The sequence below is a fragment of the Pseudophryne corroboree genome, chromosome 8, assembly GCF_028390025.1.
Source record: "Pseudophryne corroboree isolate aPseCor3 chromosome 8, aPseCor3.hap2, whole genome shotgun sequence".
NCBI lineage: Eukaryota > Metazoa > Chordata > Amphibia > Anura > Myobatrachidae > Pseudophryne > Pseudophryne corroboree.
In genome coordinates this window covers 100,165,564-100,183,542 of record NC_086451.1, presented here as the reverse complement: position 1 = coordinate 100,183,542, position 17,979 = coordinate 100,165,564, and the positions used below count along the sequence as shown (strand labels likewise).

The 17,979-nt window shown below is 48.5% G+C and overlaps 1 protein-coding gene across 1 annotated transcript in view; it reads right to left on the bottom strand.

Moving 5' to 3' along the window:
* Positions 1-17,871, bottom strand: part of LOC134948686 (rab GTPase-activating protein 1) — a 437,656-nt gene extending 419,785 nt beyond the window's left edge. The window contains exons 1-3 of the mRNA XM_063936842.1: positions 17,699-17,871; positions 15,584-15,741; positions 8,532-8,642 (exon numbers count right to left, since the gene is read on the bottom strand). The gene's annotated coding sequence lies outside the window, so the exon portion shown is untranslated. The remainder of the gene's footprint in view (positions 1-8,531; positions 8,643-15,583; positions 15,742-17,698) is intronic.
* Between the last annotated feature and the right edge of the window lie 108 nt (positions 17,872-17,979).

Below are 17,979 nucleotides of genomic sequence, written 5' to 3'. Positions count from 1 at the left end.
GCTCTGACTGAGGACAGGACCCCACACAGCCCTTTGGGGAGACAGAGAGAGAGTATGCCAGCACACACCAGAGCGCTATATAATGTAGGGATAAACACTATCACTGAGTGAATTTTCCCCAATAGCTGCTTGTATAAACAATATTGCGCCTAAATTTAGTGCCCCCCCTCTCTTTTTAACCCTTTGAGCCTGAGAACTACAGGGGAGAGCCTGTGAAGAGAAAATGGCGCCAGTGTGCTGAGGGAGATGGCTCCGCCCCTTTTTCGGCGGACTTTTCTCCCGCTATTTTCTGTATTCTGGCAGGGGTAATTACCACATATATAGCCTCTGGGGCTATATATTGTGGTTATTTTGCCAGCCAAGGTGTTTTTATTGCTGCTCAGGGCGCCCCCCCCCCAGCGCCCTGCACCCTCAGTGACCGGAGTGTGAAGTGTGTAATGAGGAGCAATGGCGCACAGCTGCAGTGCTGTGCGCTACCTTGGTGAAGACTGAAGTCTTCATGCCGCCGATTTTCCGGACCATCTTCATGCTTCTGGCTCTGTAAGGGGGACGGCGGCGCGGCTCCGGGAACGAACACCAAGGACGGGTCCTGCGGTCGATCCCTCTGGAGCTAATGGTGTCCAGTAGCCTAAGAAGCCCAAGCTAGCTGCAAGCAGGTAGGTTCGCTTCTTCTCCCCTTAGTCCCTCGTTGCAGTGAGCCTGTTGCCAGCAGGTCTCGCTGTAAAATAAAAAACCTAAATTAAACTTTCTTTCTAGGAGCTCAGGAGAGCCCCTAGTGTGCATCCAGCTCAGCCGGGCACATAAATCTAACTGAGGTCTGGAGGAGGGGCATAGAGGGAGGAGCCAGTGCACACCAGATAGTACCTAATCTTTCTTATAGAGTGCCCAGTCTCCTGCGGAGCCCGTCTATTCCCCATGGTCCTTACGGACTCTCAACAGATGGCTCAACAATAACCCTTTAGTTAACAGTAACTATGTACAAGTATTGCAGACAATCCGCACTTGGGACGGGCGCCCAGCATCCACTACGGACTACGAGAAATAGATTTACCGGTGAGTAAATTCTTATTTTCTCTGACGTCCTAGTGGATGCTGGGAACTCCGAAAGGACCATGGGGATTATACCAAAGCTCCCAAACGGGCGGGAGAGTGCGGATGACTCTGCAGCACCGAATGAGAGAACTCCAGGTCCTCCTCAGCCAGGGTATCAAATTTGTAGAATTTTGCAAACGTGTTTGCCCCTGACCAAGCAGCAGCGCGGCAAAGTTGTAAAGCCGAGACCCCTCGGGCAGCCGCCCAAGATGAGCCCACCTTCCTTGTGGAATGGGCTTTTACTGATTTAGGATGCGGCAGTCCAGCCGCAGAATGCGCCTGCTGAATTGTGCTACAAATCCAGCGAGCAATAGTCTGCTTAGAAGCAGGAGCACCCAGCTTGTTGGGTGCATACAGGATAAATAGCGAGTCAGTTTTCCTGACTCCAGCCGTCCTGGAAACATAAATTTTCAAGGCCCTGACTATGTCCAGTAACTTGGAGTTCTCCAAGTCCCTAGTAGCCGCAGGCACCACGATAGGTTGGTTCAAGTGAAAAGCGGATACCACCTTAGGAAGAAACTGGGGACGAGTCCTCAATTCTGCCCTATCCATATGGAAAATCAGATAAGGGCTTTTACATGACAAAGCCGCCAATTCTGACACACGCCTGGCCGAAGCCAAGGCCAATAACATGACCACTTTCCACGTGAGATATTTTAGATCCACGGTCTTAAGTGGCTCAATCCAATGTGATTTTAAGAAACTCAACACCACGTTGAGATTCCAAGGTGCCACTGGAGGCACAACCGGGGGCTGAATATGCAGCACTCCCTTCACAAACGTCTGAACTTCAGGCAATGAAGCCAGTTCTTTCTGGAAGAAAATCGACAGAGCCGAGATCTGTACCTTAATGGAGCCTAATTTCAGGCCCATAGTCACTCCTGTTTGTAGGAAATGCAGAAATCGACCTAGTTGAAATTCCTCTGTTGGGGCCTTTTCGGCCTCACACCAAGCAACATATTTCCGCCATATGCGGTGATAATGCTTTGCAGTTACATCTTTCCTGGCTTTAATCAGCGTAGGAATGACTTCCTACGGAATGCCCTTTTCCTTCAGGATCCGGCGTTCAACCGCCATGCCGTCAAACGCAGCCGCGGTAAGTCTTGGAACAGACAGGGCCCCTGCTGCAGCAGGTCCTGTCTGAGCGGCAGAGGCCATGGGTCCTCTGAGATCATCTCTTGAAGTTCCGGGTACCACGCTCCCCTTGGCCAGTCCGGAACCACGAGTATTGTTCTTACTCCTCGTTTTCTTATTATTCTCAGTACCTTTGGTATGAGAGGCAGAGGAGGGAACACATAAACTGACTGGTACACCCACGGTGTCACCAGAGCGTCCACAGCTATCGCCTGAGGGTCCCTTGACCTGGCGCAATATCTCTCTAGTTTTTTGTTTAGGCGGGACGCCATCATGTCCACTTGTGGACGTTCCCATCGATTTACAATCAGCGTGAAGACTTCTGGATGAAGTCCCCACTCTCCCGGGTGGAGGTCGTGCCTGCTGAGAAAGTCTGCTTCCCAGTTGTCCACTCCCGGAATGAACACTGCTGACAGTGCTAGTACGTGATTTTCCGCCCATCGGAGAATCCTTGTGGCTTCTGCCATTGCCATCCTGCTTCTCGTGCCGCCCTGTCGATTTACATGGGCGACTGCCGTGATGTTGTCTGACTGGATCAGTACCGGCTGGTTTTGAAGCAGAGGCCTTGCTTGACTTAGGGCGTTGTAAATGGCCCTTAGTTCCAGAATATTTATGTGTAGGGAAGTCTCCTGACTCGACCATAGTCCTTGGAAGTTTCTTCCCTGTGTGACTGCCCCCCAGCCCCGAAGGCTGGCATCCGTGGTCACCAGGACCCAGTCCTGTATGCCGAATCTGCGGCCCTCTAGAAGATGGGCCCTCTGCAGCCACCACAGCAGAGACACCCTGGTTCTTGGAGACAGGGTTATCAGGCGATGCATCTGAAGATGCGATCCGGACCACTGGTCCAACAGGTCCCACTGAAAGATTCTGGCATGGAACCTGCCGAAAGGAATTGCTTCGTAAGAAGCCACCATCTTTCCCAGGACCCGCGTGCAGTGATGCACCGATACCTGTTTCGGTTTCAGGAGGTCTCTGACTAGAGATGACAGCTCCTTGGCTTTCTCCTCCGGGAGAAACACTTTTTTCTGGACTGTGTCCAGGATCATACCCAGGAACAGTAGACGTGTCGTCGGAACCAGCTGTGATTTTGGAATATTCAGAATCCAACCGTGCTGGTGTAGCACCTCCTGAGATAGTGCTACTCCCACCAACAACTGCTCCTTGGACCTCGCCTTTATTAGGAGATCGTCCAAGTACGGGATAATTAAAACTCCCTTTCTTCGAAGGAGTATCATCATTTCCGCCATTACTTTGGTAAACACCCTCGGTGCCGTGGAGAGTCCGAACGGCAGCGTCTGGAATTGGTAATGGCAATCCTGTACCACAAATCTGAGGTACTCCTGGTGAGGATAGTAAATGGGGACATGCAGGTAAGCATCCTTGATGTCCAGGGATACCATGTAATCCCCCTCGTCCAGGCTTGCAATAACCGCCCTGAGCGATTCCATCTTGAACTTGAATTTTTTTATGTATGTGTTCAAGGATTTCAAATTTAAAATGGGTCTCACCGAACCGTCCGGTTTCGGTACCACAAACAGTGTGGAATAGTTACCCCGTTCTTGTTGAAGTAGGGGCACCTTGACTATCACCTGCTGGGAATACAGCTTGTGAATTGCCTCTAGCACAGCCTCCCTGCCTGAGGGAGTTGTCGGTAAGGCAGATTTTAGGAACCGGTGGGGTGGAGACGCCTCGAATTCCAGTTTGTACCCTTGAGATACTATTTGCAGGATCCAGGGATCCACCTGTGAGCGAGCCCACTGATCGCTGAAATTTTTGAGGCGGCCCCCCACCGTACCTGGCTCCGTCTGTGGAGCCCCACCGTCATGCGGCGGACTTGGAAGAAGCGGGGGAGGACTTTTGCTCCTGGGAACCTGCTGTTTGTTGCAGCCTTTTTCCCCTACCTCTGCCTCTGGACAGAAAGGACCCGCCTTTTCCACGCCTGTTTTTCTGAGTCCGAAAGGACTGTACTTGATAAAACGGCGCCTTTTTAGGCTGTGAGGGAACATGGGGTAAAAATGCTGACTTCCCAGCAGTTGCTGTGGAAACTAGGTCCGAGAGACCATCCCCGAATAACTCCTCACCCTTATAAGGCAAAACTTCCATGTGCCTTTTTGAATCTGCATCCCCTGTCCACTGGCGAGTCCATAAGCCTCTCCTAGCAGAAATGGACAGTGCACTTATTTTAGATGCCAGCCGGCAGATCTCCCTCTGTGAAACTCTCATGTATAAGACTGAGTCTTTAATATGCTCTATGGTTAGCAGAATAGTGTCCCTGTCTAGGGTGTCAATATTTTCTGACAGTTTATCTGACCACGCAGCGGCAGCACTGCACATCCACGCTGACGCAATAGCAGGTCTAAGTATAATGCCTGAGTGTGTATATACAGACTTCAGGATAGCCTCCTGCTTTCTATCAGCAGGCTCCTTGAGGGCGGCCGTATCCGGAGACGGTAGTGCCACCTTTTTAGACAAACGTGTGAGCGCTTTATCCACCCTAGGTGGTGTTTCCCAACGTGACCTATCCTCTGGCGGGAAAGGGAACGCCATAAGTAACTTCTTAGAGATTACCAATCTTTTATCAGGGAAAGCCCACGCTTCTTCACACACTTCATTTAATTCTTCTGATGGGGGAAAGACTACGGGTAGTTTTTTCTCCCCAAACATAATACCCTTTTTAGTGGTACCTGGGTTTATATCAGAAATGTGTAACACCTCTTTCATTGCTTCAATCATGCAACAAATGGCCTTAGTGGACATTAGACTAGACTCATCGTCATCGACACTGGTGTCAGTATCCGTGTCGACATCCGCGTCTGCCATCTGAGGTAGCGGGCGTTTTAGAGCCCCCGATGGCCTTTGAGACGCCTGGACAGGCACGAGCTGAGAAGCCGGCTGTCCCGCATTTGGCATGTCGTCAAATTTTTTGTGTAAGGAGTCGACGCGTGCACGCAATTCCTTCCATAAGTCCATCCACTCAGGTGTCTGCCCCGCAGGGGGTGACATCCCTTCTATATGCAACTGCTCCGCCTCCACCTCATTATCCTCATCAAACATGTCGACACAGCCGTACCGACACACCGCACACACACAGGGAATGCTCTAACAGAGGACAGGACCCACAAAAGCCCTTTGGGGAGACAGAGTGAGAGTATGCCAGCACACACCAGAGCGCTATATAATGCAGGGACTAACTGAATTATGTCCCCTATAGCTGCTGTTATATATACTGCGCCTAAATTTAGTGCCCCCCCTCTCTTTTTTTACCCTTTTCTGTAGTGTAGACTGCAGGGGAGAGCCAGGGAGCTTCCTTCCAGCGGAGCTGTGAGGGAGAAATGGCGCCAGTGTGCTGAAGGAGATAGCTCCGCCCCTTTTTCGCGGACTATTCTCCCGCTTTTTTCTGGATTCTGGCAGGGGTAATTATCACATATATAGCCTCTGGGGCTATATATTGTGGTATTTTTGCCAGCCAAGGTCTTTTTATTGCTGCTCAGGGCGCCCCCCCCCCTAGCGCCCTGCACCCTCAGTGACCGGAGTGTGAAGTGTGTATGAGGAGCAATGGCGCACAGCTGCAGTGCTGTGCGCTACCTTGGTGAAGACTGATGTCTTCTGCCGCCGATTTTCCGGACCTCTTCTTGCTTCTGGCTTTGTAAGGGGGACGGCGGCGCGACTCCGGGACCGAACACCAAGGCCAGTTCCATGCGGTCGGTCCCTCTGGAGCTAATGGTGTCCAGTAGCCTAAGAAGCCCAAGCTAGCTGCAAGCAGGTAGGTTCGCTTCTTCTCCCCTTAGTCCCTCGCTGCAGTGAGCCTGTTGCCAGCAGGTCTCACTGTAAAATAAAAAACCTAAATATATACTTTCTTTCTAGAAGCTCAGGAGAGCCCCTAGTGTGCATCCAACCTCGGCCGGGCACAAAATCTAACTGAGGCTTGGAGGAGGGTCATAGTGGGAGGAGCCAGTGCACACCAGGTGACCTAAAGCTTTCTTTAATTGTGCCCAGTCTCCTGCGGAGCCGCTATTCCCCATGGTCCTTACGGAGTTCCCAGCATCCATGCATTTTAGTTTTGTAAGTCAGGATTCACTATTATTTTTCAGTTGGGATAAATCCCAACACCTTAATATTTAAAAATATGTTGCTATACGTTCTAGTAGGGGCGGATTGGGATCGAAAACTAGACCGGGAAATTTATGGAAGCAGCCCTAATAGGAGTGGGGTTCTGTTGAGGGGGGTGGAGTCTGTCAAGGCCTGACCAAATGCAGGGATGGAAAGTGTGCATCAGAGGAGCGCAGCAAAATTTTAGGGGCGTGGCTTCGCGGGGAAGGGGCGTGGCCACATAATTGTGCCAATTTACATTACACCACACAGTAGTGCCGCTTATACACATCGCACCAGGTAGAACCTCCTATACACACTGTGCCAGGTAGAGCATATTATACATATTGCGCCAGATAGAGCACATCTATACTTTGCACCAGGTAGAGCACGGTAAACACTTTGCGACAGGCAGAGCACATTATACACATTGCACCAGGTAAAGCACATTATACTCTTTGTGCCAGGAAAGCACATTATACACATTGCATCAGGTAGAGAACGTTATACATATTGTGCCAGGTAGAGCACATTATACACATTGCACCAGGCAGAGCACGTTATACACATTGCACCAGGCAGAGCACGTTATACACATTGCACCAGGCAGAGCACGTTACACGTTATACACATTGCACCAGGCAGAGCACGTTATACACATTGCACCAGGCAGAGCACGTTATACACATTGCACCAGGCAGAGCACGTTATACACATTGCACCAGGCAGAGCACGTTATACACATTGCACCAGGTAAAGCACATTATACACATTGCACCAGGTAAAGCACATTATACACTTTGCACCAGGCAGAGCACATTATACACATTGCACCAGGTAAAGCACATTATACATATTGCACCAAGCAGAGAACATTATACACATTGTCAATCTCCCGCTGCACAGGCAGATAAAATGAATATCAGACTGACAGGCATTTTATCTGACATTGCAGGGTGAGGGTTAGGCTCCGGGGAGGTTAGGGCTAGGCTGCGGGAGGGGGAGGTTAGGGCAAGGCTGCGGGAGGGGGGAGGTTAGGGTTAGGCTGCGGGGGGGGGGTTAAGGTTAGTCTGAGGGGGAGGGTTAGTCTGGGGGGGGGGGTTAGGGTAAGGGACTAGACTAAATTGCACACACACAGTAGTAATAATGCCTTTTAGATACAGTATATTGCACACACAGTAGTAACATCCCATGCACATTTAGCAGCACTGACACAGTAGTGCCCTGTCACTGCCTCCCCCTCTCTCCCCATCAACCCATATGCTGCTGCTGCAGCAGCACTCACCTGCGGAGCCGTCAATGTTGTTTGTTGACCATCACTGGCAACGCGGAGCCGCCACCGCCAGCCGCGGCAACGTTAACTGAAGCAGCTCCGACAGCGGCCATTTTTTAAATGCTTCACGAAGCTTCAGTTAACGCGGCTGCAGCGGCCTGCATAGGGGGTGACAGCCAGCCAATGAGGTGGCGACCGGACCGGCCAAACGGAATCCGGTCCGGCATACCAGTCCGCCCCTGCGTTCTAGTGCATATTGCGTTTCAGATGAAAACAAAAATGGTCTGCTACCCGACTGCCACAGCAAATCAGGTGTCAATTCACTCGCTTTCATCACCCTGTCTAATGTTGACTCTGTATGGATAAGACATGGTGGAGATGTTTTTGCAGATAAGGGGGGTTATTCAGGTTTGTTAGCAAACCAAAAAGGTAGCAATTGGGCAAAACCATGTTGCACTGCAGGTGGGACAGATATAACATGTGCAGAGAGAGTTAGATTTGGGTGGGTTTTATTGTTTCTGTACAGGGTAAATACTGGCTGCTTTATTTCTACACTGCAATTTAGATTTCAGTTTGAACACACCCCACCCAACTGTAAATCTTTCTGCACATGTTACATCTGCCCCACCTGCAGTGCAACATGGTTTGGCCCAATTGCTAACTTTTTTGGTTTGCTAACAAACCTGAATAAGGCCCAAAGTACTGGAGATAATAAATACTTACTACTATTGTCTCAGGCTACTGATCTCGTATTAGAGGCTATGGAAGGGTCCATGCGCCAAATGAACAAATAAATCAAAAGGATTTCTGAGTCACTATCACATGGGTATAAATGATTCCTTGTGTGCTAATGAGGATAGAACCTCAGTGTTAAAACCAAGAAAACTATTTCTCTGTAACCAACATGCCACTGGAAGCATGCTCAGTATGGTAATAAAATTACCTCTCAATAGTAAGTTCTTTGTTCGAAGTCTGCTGGACATAAATAACAATCTTCTTTTCCACGCCCTGGCGTAACCTGAAACACTGCTTGTCCTTATCCTTAGAAACGGCACTATAACAAAAAGATATTAAAAATAATAAACGCAATGAAGATTGTAGAGGACATAGGGGGGAATTCAATTGCCTGCTGCAAGTTTTCGGGTGGTAAAAAATAAGATTTTACTTACTGGTAAATCTATTTCTCGTAGTCCGTAGTGGATGCTGGGGACTCCGTAAGGACCATGGGGAATAGACGGGCTCCGCAGGAGACAGGGCACTTTAAGAAAGAATTTGGATACTGGTGTGCTCTGGCTCCTCCCTCTATGTCCCTCCTCCAGACCTCAGTTAGAGAAACTGTGCCCGGAAGAGCTGACAGTACAAGGAAAGGATTTTGGAATCCAGGGCAAGACTCATACCAGTCACACCAATCATACCGTATCACTCGTGATAAATTTACCCAGTTAACAGTATGAACAACAACGGAGCATCAGATCAACCCTGATGCAACCAAACATAACCCTTATTTAAGCAATAACTATATACAAGCATTGCAGAAGTCCGCACTTGGGACGGGCGCCCAGCATCCACTACGGACTACGAGAAATAGATTTACCGGTAAGTAAAATCTTATTTTCTCTAACGTCCTAGTGGATGCTGGGGACTCCGTAAGGACCATGGGGATTATACCAAAGCTCCCAAACAGGCGGGAGAGTGCGGATGACTCTGCAGCACCGAATGAGCAAACACAAGGTCCTCCTCAGCCAGGGTATCAAACTTGTAAAACTTTGCAAAAGTGTTCGAACCTGACCAAGTAGCTGCTCGGCAAAGCTGTAATGCCGAGACCCCTCGGGCAGCCGCCCAAGAAGAGCCCACCTTCCTTGTGGAGTGGGCTTTTACTGATTTTGGAAGCGGCACTCCAGTCGCAGAATGAGCCTGCTGAATCGTGTTACAGATCCAGCGAGCAATAGTTTGCTTTGAAGCGGGAGCACCCAGCTTGTTGGGTGCATATAGGATAAACAGCGACTCAGTTTTCCTGACTCTAGCCGTTCTGGCTACATAAACCTTCAAAGCCCTGACCACATCTAGTAACTCGGAATCCTCCAAGTCACGAGTAGCCACAGGCACCACAATAGGTTGGTTCATATGAAAAGATGACACCACTTTTGGCAGAAATTGTGGACGGGTCCGAAATTCTGCCCTGTCCATATGGAAAAACCAGATAGGGGCTTTTATGTGACAAAGCCGCTAATTCTGACACACGCCTAGCTGAAGCCAACGCTAACAGCATGACCACCTTCCACGTGAGAAATTTTAACTCCACGATTTTGAGTGGCTCAAACCAATGTGACTTCAGGAAACTCAACACCACGTTAAGATCCCAAGGTGCCACTGGAGGCACAAAAGGGGGCTGAACATGCAGCACTCCCTTTACAACGTCTGAACTTCAGGAAGAGAAGCCAGTTCTATTTGAAAGAAAATGGATAGGGCCGAAATCTGGACCTTAATGGAACCCAATTTCAGGCCCAAAGTCACTCCCGACTGTAGGAAGTGAAGGAAAACGGCCCTGCTGGAATTCCTCCGTATGGGCCTTCCTGGCCTCACACCAAGCAACATATTCTCGCCATATACACGGTGATAATGTTGAGCCGTCACATCCTTCCTAGCCTCTATCAGCGTAGGAATGACCTCATCCGGAATGCCTTTTTCTGCTAGGATCCGGCGTTCAACCGCCATGCCGTCAAACGCAGCCGCGGTAAGTCTAGAAACAGACAGGGCCCCTGTTGCACAAGTCCTGTCTTAGAGGCAGAGGCCACGGGTCCTCTGTGAGCATTTCTTGCAGATCTGGATACCAAGTCCTTCTTGGCCAATCCGGAACAAAGAGTATTGTTCTCACTCCTCTTTTCCTTATGATTCTCAGCACCTTGGGTATGAGAGGAAGAGGAGGAAATACATAGACCGACGGGAACACCCACGGTGTCACCAGTGCGTCCACAGCTATCGCCGGAGGGTCTCTTGACCTGGCGCAATATCTCTGCAGCTTTTTGTTGAGGCGGGATGCCATCATGTCCACCTGTGGCAGTTCCCACCGACTTGCAATCTGCATGAAGACTTCCGGATGAAGTCCCCACTCTCCCGGGTGGAGGTCGTGCCTACTGAGGAAGTCTGCTTCCCAGTTGTCCACTCCCGGAATGAACACTGCTGACAGTGCGCTTACGTGATTCTCCGCCCAGCGAAGAATTCTGGTGGCTTTTACCATCGCCACCCTGCTCCTTGTGCCGCCTTGGCGGTTTACATGAGCCACTGCGGTGATATTGTCTGACTGAATCAGAACCGGCTGGTCGCGAAGCAGGGTCTCCGCTTGACTTAGGGCGTTGTATATGGCCCTTAGTTCCAGGATATTGATGTGAAGGCAAGTCTCCTGCCTTGACCACAGCCCTTGGAAATTTCTTCCCTGTGTGACTGCCCCCCACCCTCGGAGGCTTGCATCCGTGGTCACCAGGACCCAGTCCTGAATGCCGAATCTGCGACCTTCGAGAAGGTGAGCACTCTGCAGCCACCACAGGAGAGACACCCTGGCCCTGGGGGATAGGGTGATTAATCTGAAGATGTGATCCGGACCACTTGTCCAGTAAGTCCCATTGGAAGGTATGGAACCTGCCGAAGGGAATGGCCTCGTATGATGCCACCCTCCTTCCCAGGACTTGAGTGTAGTGATGCACTGACACCTGTTTTGGTTTTAATAGATTCCTGACCAGTGTCACGAGCTCCTGAGCTCTCTCTATCGGGAGATAAACCCTTTTCTGGTCTGTGTCTAGGATCATGCCTAGGAGAGGCAGATGAGCTATAGGAACCATCTGCGACTTTGGAATATATAGAATCCAGCCGTGTTGCCGTTACACTTCCAGAGAAAGTGATACGCTGTTCAGCAACTGCTCTCTTGATCTCGCTTTTATGAGGAGATCGTCCAAGTACGTGATAATAGTGACACCTTGCTTCCGCAGGAGCACCATCATTCCCGCCATTACCTTGGCGAATATGCTCAAGGCCGTGGAGAGACCAAACGGCAACTTCTGAAATTGGTAATGACAATCCCGTACCGCAATTCTGAGGTACGCCTGATGAGGTGGATAAATGGGGACATGAAGGTATGCATCCTTTATGTCCCGAGTCATCATAAAATCTCCCCCTTTCAGGCTTGCAATGACCGCTCTTAGCGATTCCATCTTGAACTTGAACCTTTTCAGGTATATGTTCAGGGATTTTAAATTCAATATGGGTCTGACCGAACCGTCTGGTTTCGGTACTACAACATGGTCGAATAATAACCCCCTCCTTGTTGAAGGAGGGGAACCTTGACCACCACCTGTTGAAGATACAATTTGTGAATTGCAGTTAACACTGTTTCCCTCTCGTGGGGGGAAGCCGGCAGGGCCGTCGGTGAGAGGGCATCTTCTCAAAGTCCAGCTCGTATCCCTGAGACACAATATCTATTGCCCAGGGATCTAACAGGGAGTGAACCCACTTGTGGCTGAACTTACGAAGGCGTGCCCCTACCGGGCCTAGCTCCGCCTGTGGAGCCCCAGCGACATGCGGTGGATTTTTGTAGAGGCCGGGGAGGACTTCTGTTCCTGGGAACTAGCTGTGTTGTGCAGCTTCTTTTCCTCTGCCCCCGCCTCTGGCAAGAAAGGACGCACCTCGGACTTTCTTGTTTCATTATTCGAAAGGCTGCATTTGATAATGTCGTGCTTTCCTAGGCTGTGCAGGAATATAAGGCAAAATATCAGAATTACCAGCTATAGCTGTGGAGACCAGGTCCGAGAACCCTTCTCCACACAATCCTCAGCCTTCCATATGCCTCTTAAGTCGGCATCATCTGTCCATTGCATATTCTACAGGACACGTCAAGCAGAAATCGACATAGCTTTGACTCTAGGACCCAGTATACTCATGTCTCTTTGGGCATGTTTTATATATACACATCTCTTAAGACAGCATCTTTAATATATAAATATCTCTATATATACATATGTATATCTATATACATACTAGGGTCTCAATCTCTGCTGATAAGGTACCTGTCCACGCAGCCACAGCGCTATAAACCCATGCCGACACAATCGCCGGTCTGAGTAGTGTACCAGAATGTGCACGCTATCTGCAGGATCCCTGAGAATAGCTGTTACGTCAGGGCTACCTTTTGGGCAAACGTGACACCCTAGGGGAAGATTCCCATCATATCCTGGCCCTAGTGGGGAAAGGATACTGCCTAAGAATTCTTTGTGGGAAACTGCAGTCTCTTGTCTGGAGATTCCCGTTCTTTTTCCTCATGAGAGGAGGGAAATTTACCTCAGCTTTCTTCCCCTTAAACATGTGTACCCTTGTGTCAGGGACAGATGAGTCATCAGTGATATGCAAATCATCTTTTATTACAATAATCATATATTGAATACTTTTCTGCCATTTTGGCTGTAACTTTGCATTATCGTAGTCGACACTGGAGTCAAACTCCGTGTCGATATCAGTGTCTATTATTTTGGATAGTGAGCATTGAGAGACTCTAAAGGTCTCTGCGACATAGGGACAGACATGGGTAGATTTCCTGTCTGTTCTCTAATCTTTTGTGCAATAAATTCACCTTAGCACTTGATTACACATATCCAAACAGGTGTCGGCGTTGTCGACGGAGACACCCTCTCACACACACATTTGCTCCATCTCCTCCTTAGGGGAGCCTTTTACCTCAGACATGTCGACACACACGTACCGACACACCACACACTCAGCGAATGCTCATCTGAAGACAATTCCCCCATAAGGCCCTTTGGAGAGACAGAGAGAGAGAGTATGCCAGCACACACCCCAGTGCTATTAACCCAGGAATAACACAGTAACTTAATGTTAACCCAGTAGCTGCTGTTTATATTGATTTTTGCGCCTAATTATGTGCCCCCTCTCTTTTTATCCTCTTCTACCGTGTAACTGCAGGGGAGAGACTGGGGAGCTTCCTCTCAGCCGTGCTGTGGAGAAAAAACATGGCGCTGGTGAGTGCTGAGGAAGAATCCCCGCCCCCTCGACGGCGGGCTTCTGTCCCGCTTTCATGTACAATTTTGGCGGGGGCTCATACATATATACAGTGCCCAACTGTATATTATGCAAACTTTTGCCAAAGAGGTCTCTAATTGCTGCCCAGGGCGCCCCCCCCTGCGCCCTGCAGTGACCGGAGTATGTGGGTTTAGTGTGGGAGCAATGGCGCACAGCTGCAGTGCTGTGCGCTACCTCATATGAAGACTGGAGTCTTCTGCCACCGATTTCGAAGTCTTCTTGCTTCTGTCACCGGCTTCTGTCTTCTGGCTCTGCGAGGGGGACGGTGGCGCGGCTCCGGGATCGGACGACCAAGGGTGCGATCCGGTGTACGATCCCTCTGGAGCTAATGGTGTCCAGTAGCCTAAGAAGCAGGACCTATCTTCAGTGAGTAGGGCTGCTTCTCTCCCCTCAGTCCCACTTAGCAGAGAGCCTGTTGCCAGCAGATCTCTCTGAAAATAAAAAACCTAACAAAATACTTTCTTTTTAGCAAGCTCAGGAGAGCTCACTAAGTAGCATCCAGCTCGTCCGGGCACAGATTCTAACCGAGGTCTGGAGGAGGGACATAGAGGGAGGAGCCAGAACACACCAGAATCCAAATTCTTTCTTAAAGTGCCCTGTCTCCTGCGGAGCCCGTCTATTCCCCATGGTCCTTACGGAGTCCCCAGCATCCACTAGGACGTTAGAGAAACCGGACTTAATTTAAATTTTTTATTTATTTATTTTTCGGGCAATCCAATTAAAGCCAGGTTTTAACGCCCAGAAAAATATCTGTTTTTGGACAAAATTCATGTAGGTATGTGAAAACTTATCACAGATCCTATGTGTTTTCGCAGCTGCATTAGTGAAAACAAGGCACTATTGAACCCCTGGCTGCCTTCGGGACTAATCAGAAAGCCCAGGAGTGATGGGGGGGGGGGGGGGGGGGGGGGGGGGGGGAGGGAAGGTTCAATTAACACGCAGTAAATTACTGTAGGGAATTCAATTAGCCAGATCCTGTGTTTTTATTGTGCAAAAATTGGAGTGAAAAAAATGGGGTGGGGGGAATTGAATTACCACGGAAAAAAAAATGTCGGTAAGACGTCATTTTACCAAGACTGTTTAACCACGAAAATAGATTGCAGGTGATTGAATTCCCCCCCTAATTTGGATTTATTCATGTATACAGAAGATATTAAACAATGGATGAGGTGGTAAACATAACTTAAGGTTATACATCAAAAAAAGAGTACAAAGTAATGCATTCCTAAGACAGTACACATGAACAGCGTGGGTAAATTTGAATTGGCCAAAATATAGCAATCACCATTAAAAGGAAAATTTGTCAACCACTTGTAGTTTACACACTATTAAAAAAGTGCTTACTGTGAAGAATTACAGTCTAAGGCACAAAAGAACTGCAACACTAATCTGGCCAGTCACTGAAAGCATGATTACCATCATAGCAACAGAGCCATACTGAGTGCATGAAGTGTGTTTAAAGCGCAATAAAATAAATAATACAATTTTGACAGTTTTCATACATATGAGTGTAGCCTTAAAGCAATACAAGCTTGACAACCCTATAGTTGTGCTGGATAGGAATATACACATTTATAGTACTATCTAAATGGGTTCACTACGATATGCCGGCGGTCGGGCTCCCGGCGACCAGCATACCGGCGCCGGGAGCCCGACCGCCGACTCACCGACAGTGTGGCGAGCGCAAATGAGCCCCTTGCGGGCTCGCTGCGCTCGCCACGCTACGCGCGCCACACTATTTTATTCTCCCTCCAAGGGGGTCGTGGACCCCCACGAGGGAGAATAAGTGTCGGTATGCCGGCTGTCGGTATGCCGGCTGTCGGGCTCCCCGGCGCCGGTATGCTGGGTCGCCGGGAGCCCGACCGCCGGCATACTGAAGACCACCCATCTAAATACTTAGGAAGCACCCACCTGAAATAGCCCTTCCCGTCATCCTCCTTTATCTCCAGTGACACGGAAAAGGTGAAAATGTCACTATCGGGTGTTTGGGGCGGGATGGAAGCAGTAAGAGGGGTCTGTTTCAATGAACGCCGGAAAGCTGTTGCAAAACTGTACAATATCCGACTCACCTAATGATGAGACGCAGGAAACAATGTTAATGATCAGCCATTTAACATACTGTTTATATAAAGAAATTAATGCACGCAACAAATAGTTTATAATTAAAACAAGTGTGAGATTGAAAAGAAAACAAAAACACACAGCAGTTTGGAAAAGACACGCATTCAAATAATTCCATATCTGACAAAGACGCAGTCACATCGGAGAATAAGTGCAGCGTCTTACAATAGCATTTACTCGTTTTAAAATGTAAACATTGCTAGATTCAAAACGGATGCTAAAAGCACTCTCTCATCAGTATTTATCAGTATTTTTATTGCTAAAAGCAGTGGTCCTCAAACACTGTCTTCAAGGCATCCCAACAGTCCAGGTTTTAAGGCTATTCATGTTTATGCACAGGTAACTTAATTAGTTCCTCAGTCAGTTTGATTATACCATCTCTGAAAAAACAAGACTGGACTGCTGGGGTGTCTTGAGTACCGCATCTGGGAACCACTGGGCTTTAAAGACAAAAACAGTGAGTTGTGATTTGAAACCGCATGCAACAAAGCAGAGCCATGTGATTATGTAGCCCTTTGTTTAAAAATTCTGAAAAAATTTGTTGTAACAAATCAAATTAATATTTGCCTCACAGCATATGGACGTGATTATCACTTTACTGGATTTAAAAAAAACAAGAACACTTCATTATAAAAAGATATAAGGTACAAATTACCCTGACCCGAGTCTGATTCTCCTACCCCAAGTATTCCTGTTGCTGGCACCATCTTCCCGGTGATCTCTTCAGGAAGATGGCGCCGCTCACAGAAAGCAAAGACTCTGGCACTGTGCCATAGTCTTTGCTCCCTAGTGGCCAGCCCCGAGCCTCTGCGGTTTGAAGATTACATTCCCCCTGTGGAGGGCACAGAATATTTTTAGAGCCCCCACCACGCCCCTTTTTTTTTTAACAATGACGCAAATGCAGCTCATGTACAGAGGCTTTACATGCTATCTCTGAATCAATATATCTTGTGATTTATTGTAATGGCCTTCAATGGAAAACGTGTCTGGTTGCATCAGAAAATAAACACACAAAAAAAAAAAAAAATATAACACACAAATGCTTTGCAAACAGTTACGTAATATTGCACATGTTCCTGTGCATCTTGCCATAACCTTGCTGCAGCAGTTACCCAAGTAGGTATACGTTCAAGATACCGGCTGTAGGAATCCAGTCAGAGCAGCCGAAACACAGGTGCTGGAATCCAGAACAGGTCAGAATTCCGACAGCTGGAGTCCTGAAGGTAAGTATAGCCAGGAGGGTTAGTGTCTGGCCGTACCGGGGGAGGGTGGGGTGGTGTATTAGGTTTAGGTAGTGCAGGGTGGGGGGAGGTTAGAATTAGGCTGCAGTAAGGGAGGGTTAGGTGGTGGTGGGGAGTTTGAAAACTTACCTCACCCCTGTTGGGATCTTGACCACCGCTTTGTGACCGCCAGCATCCCATCTGCCGGGATCGCATAACAATCATCCCCTCCCCCCCCCCCCCAAGTGTCCATATCATGTAGACAAATATACTGTACACATGGACAGATGGAAGGAGTGGGGGAAGGGAAAAAACAGTCACAAAGATAGTATTGATGTAAATGCAAAAATTTTACAGGGGGAATTCAATTGAATGTGATATATTTTAGCTCCGGGGAAGAGTGCCTGGAGCTATTTAATCACAAAGTGGCGGGTGAGGCAGCTTAATGGGGCTTAGTTGTGGTAAACTGCATTTTGCCAAGCTCGGTGCATCCTGGCAGAATTTCTGCTCGCACCTCAGGAAGGTACAAGCAGAAGTCATCTAGTCGCAGATTTACAGCAGGCCATGTGAATAGCTCATTCCCAAAGCTAAGCAACATCACATTCAACTGAACTGCCCCTAAGAGCCCATGCAGTTCTTACACGGATGAGAAAAGAAAAAACACAAAGCATTAACCGCATCTTACCGCCTCCTGGATCTCACAGCGGAAGACATGTATCCTGAAGATCTCAGCATTGTAATGACTCTCAGTAAATGCAAAGCAGTCGCTTTCTGTCGTCCCATCGTGCCCTCTGACACAGAACAGAATTTTGTATATTGGATATTTCGCTATCTCTGTGTGCGTTTGTGGGTCGAGAATCCTGTTCAAATTCAAACAAAAAAAAAACAAATTAGCTCATGCAGAAATTTTTATTTAACCTAGGTTTATTCCACGCACATACAAAAACAAATAAGCCCTACCTGACA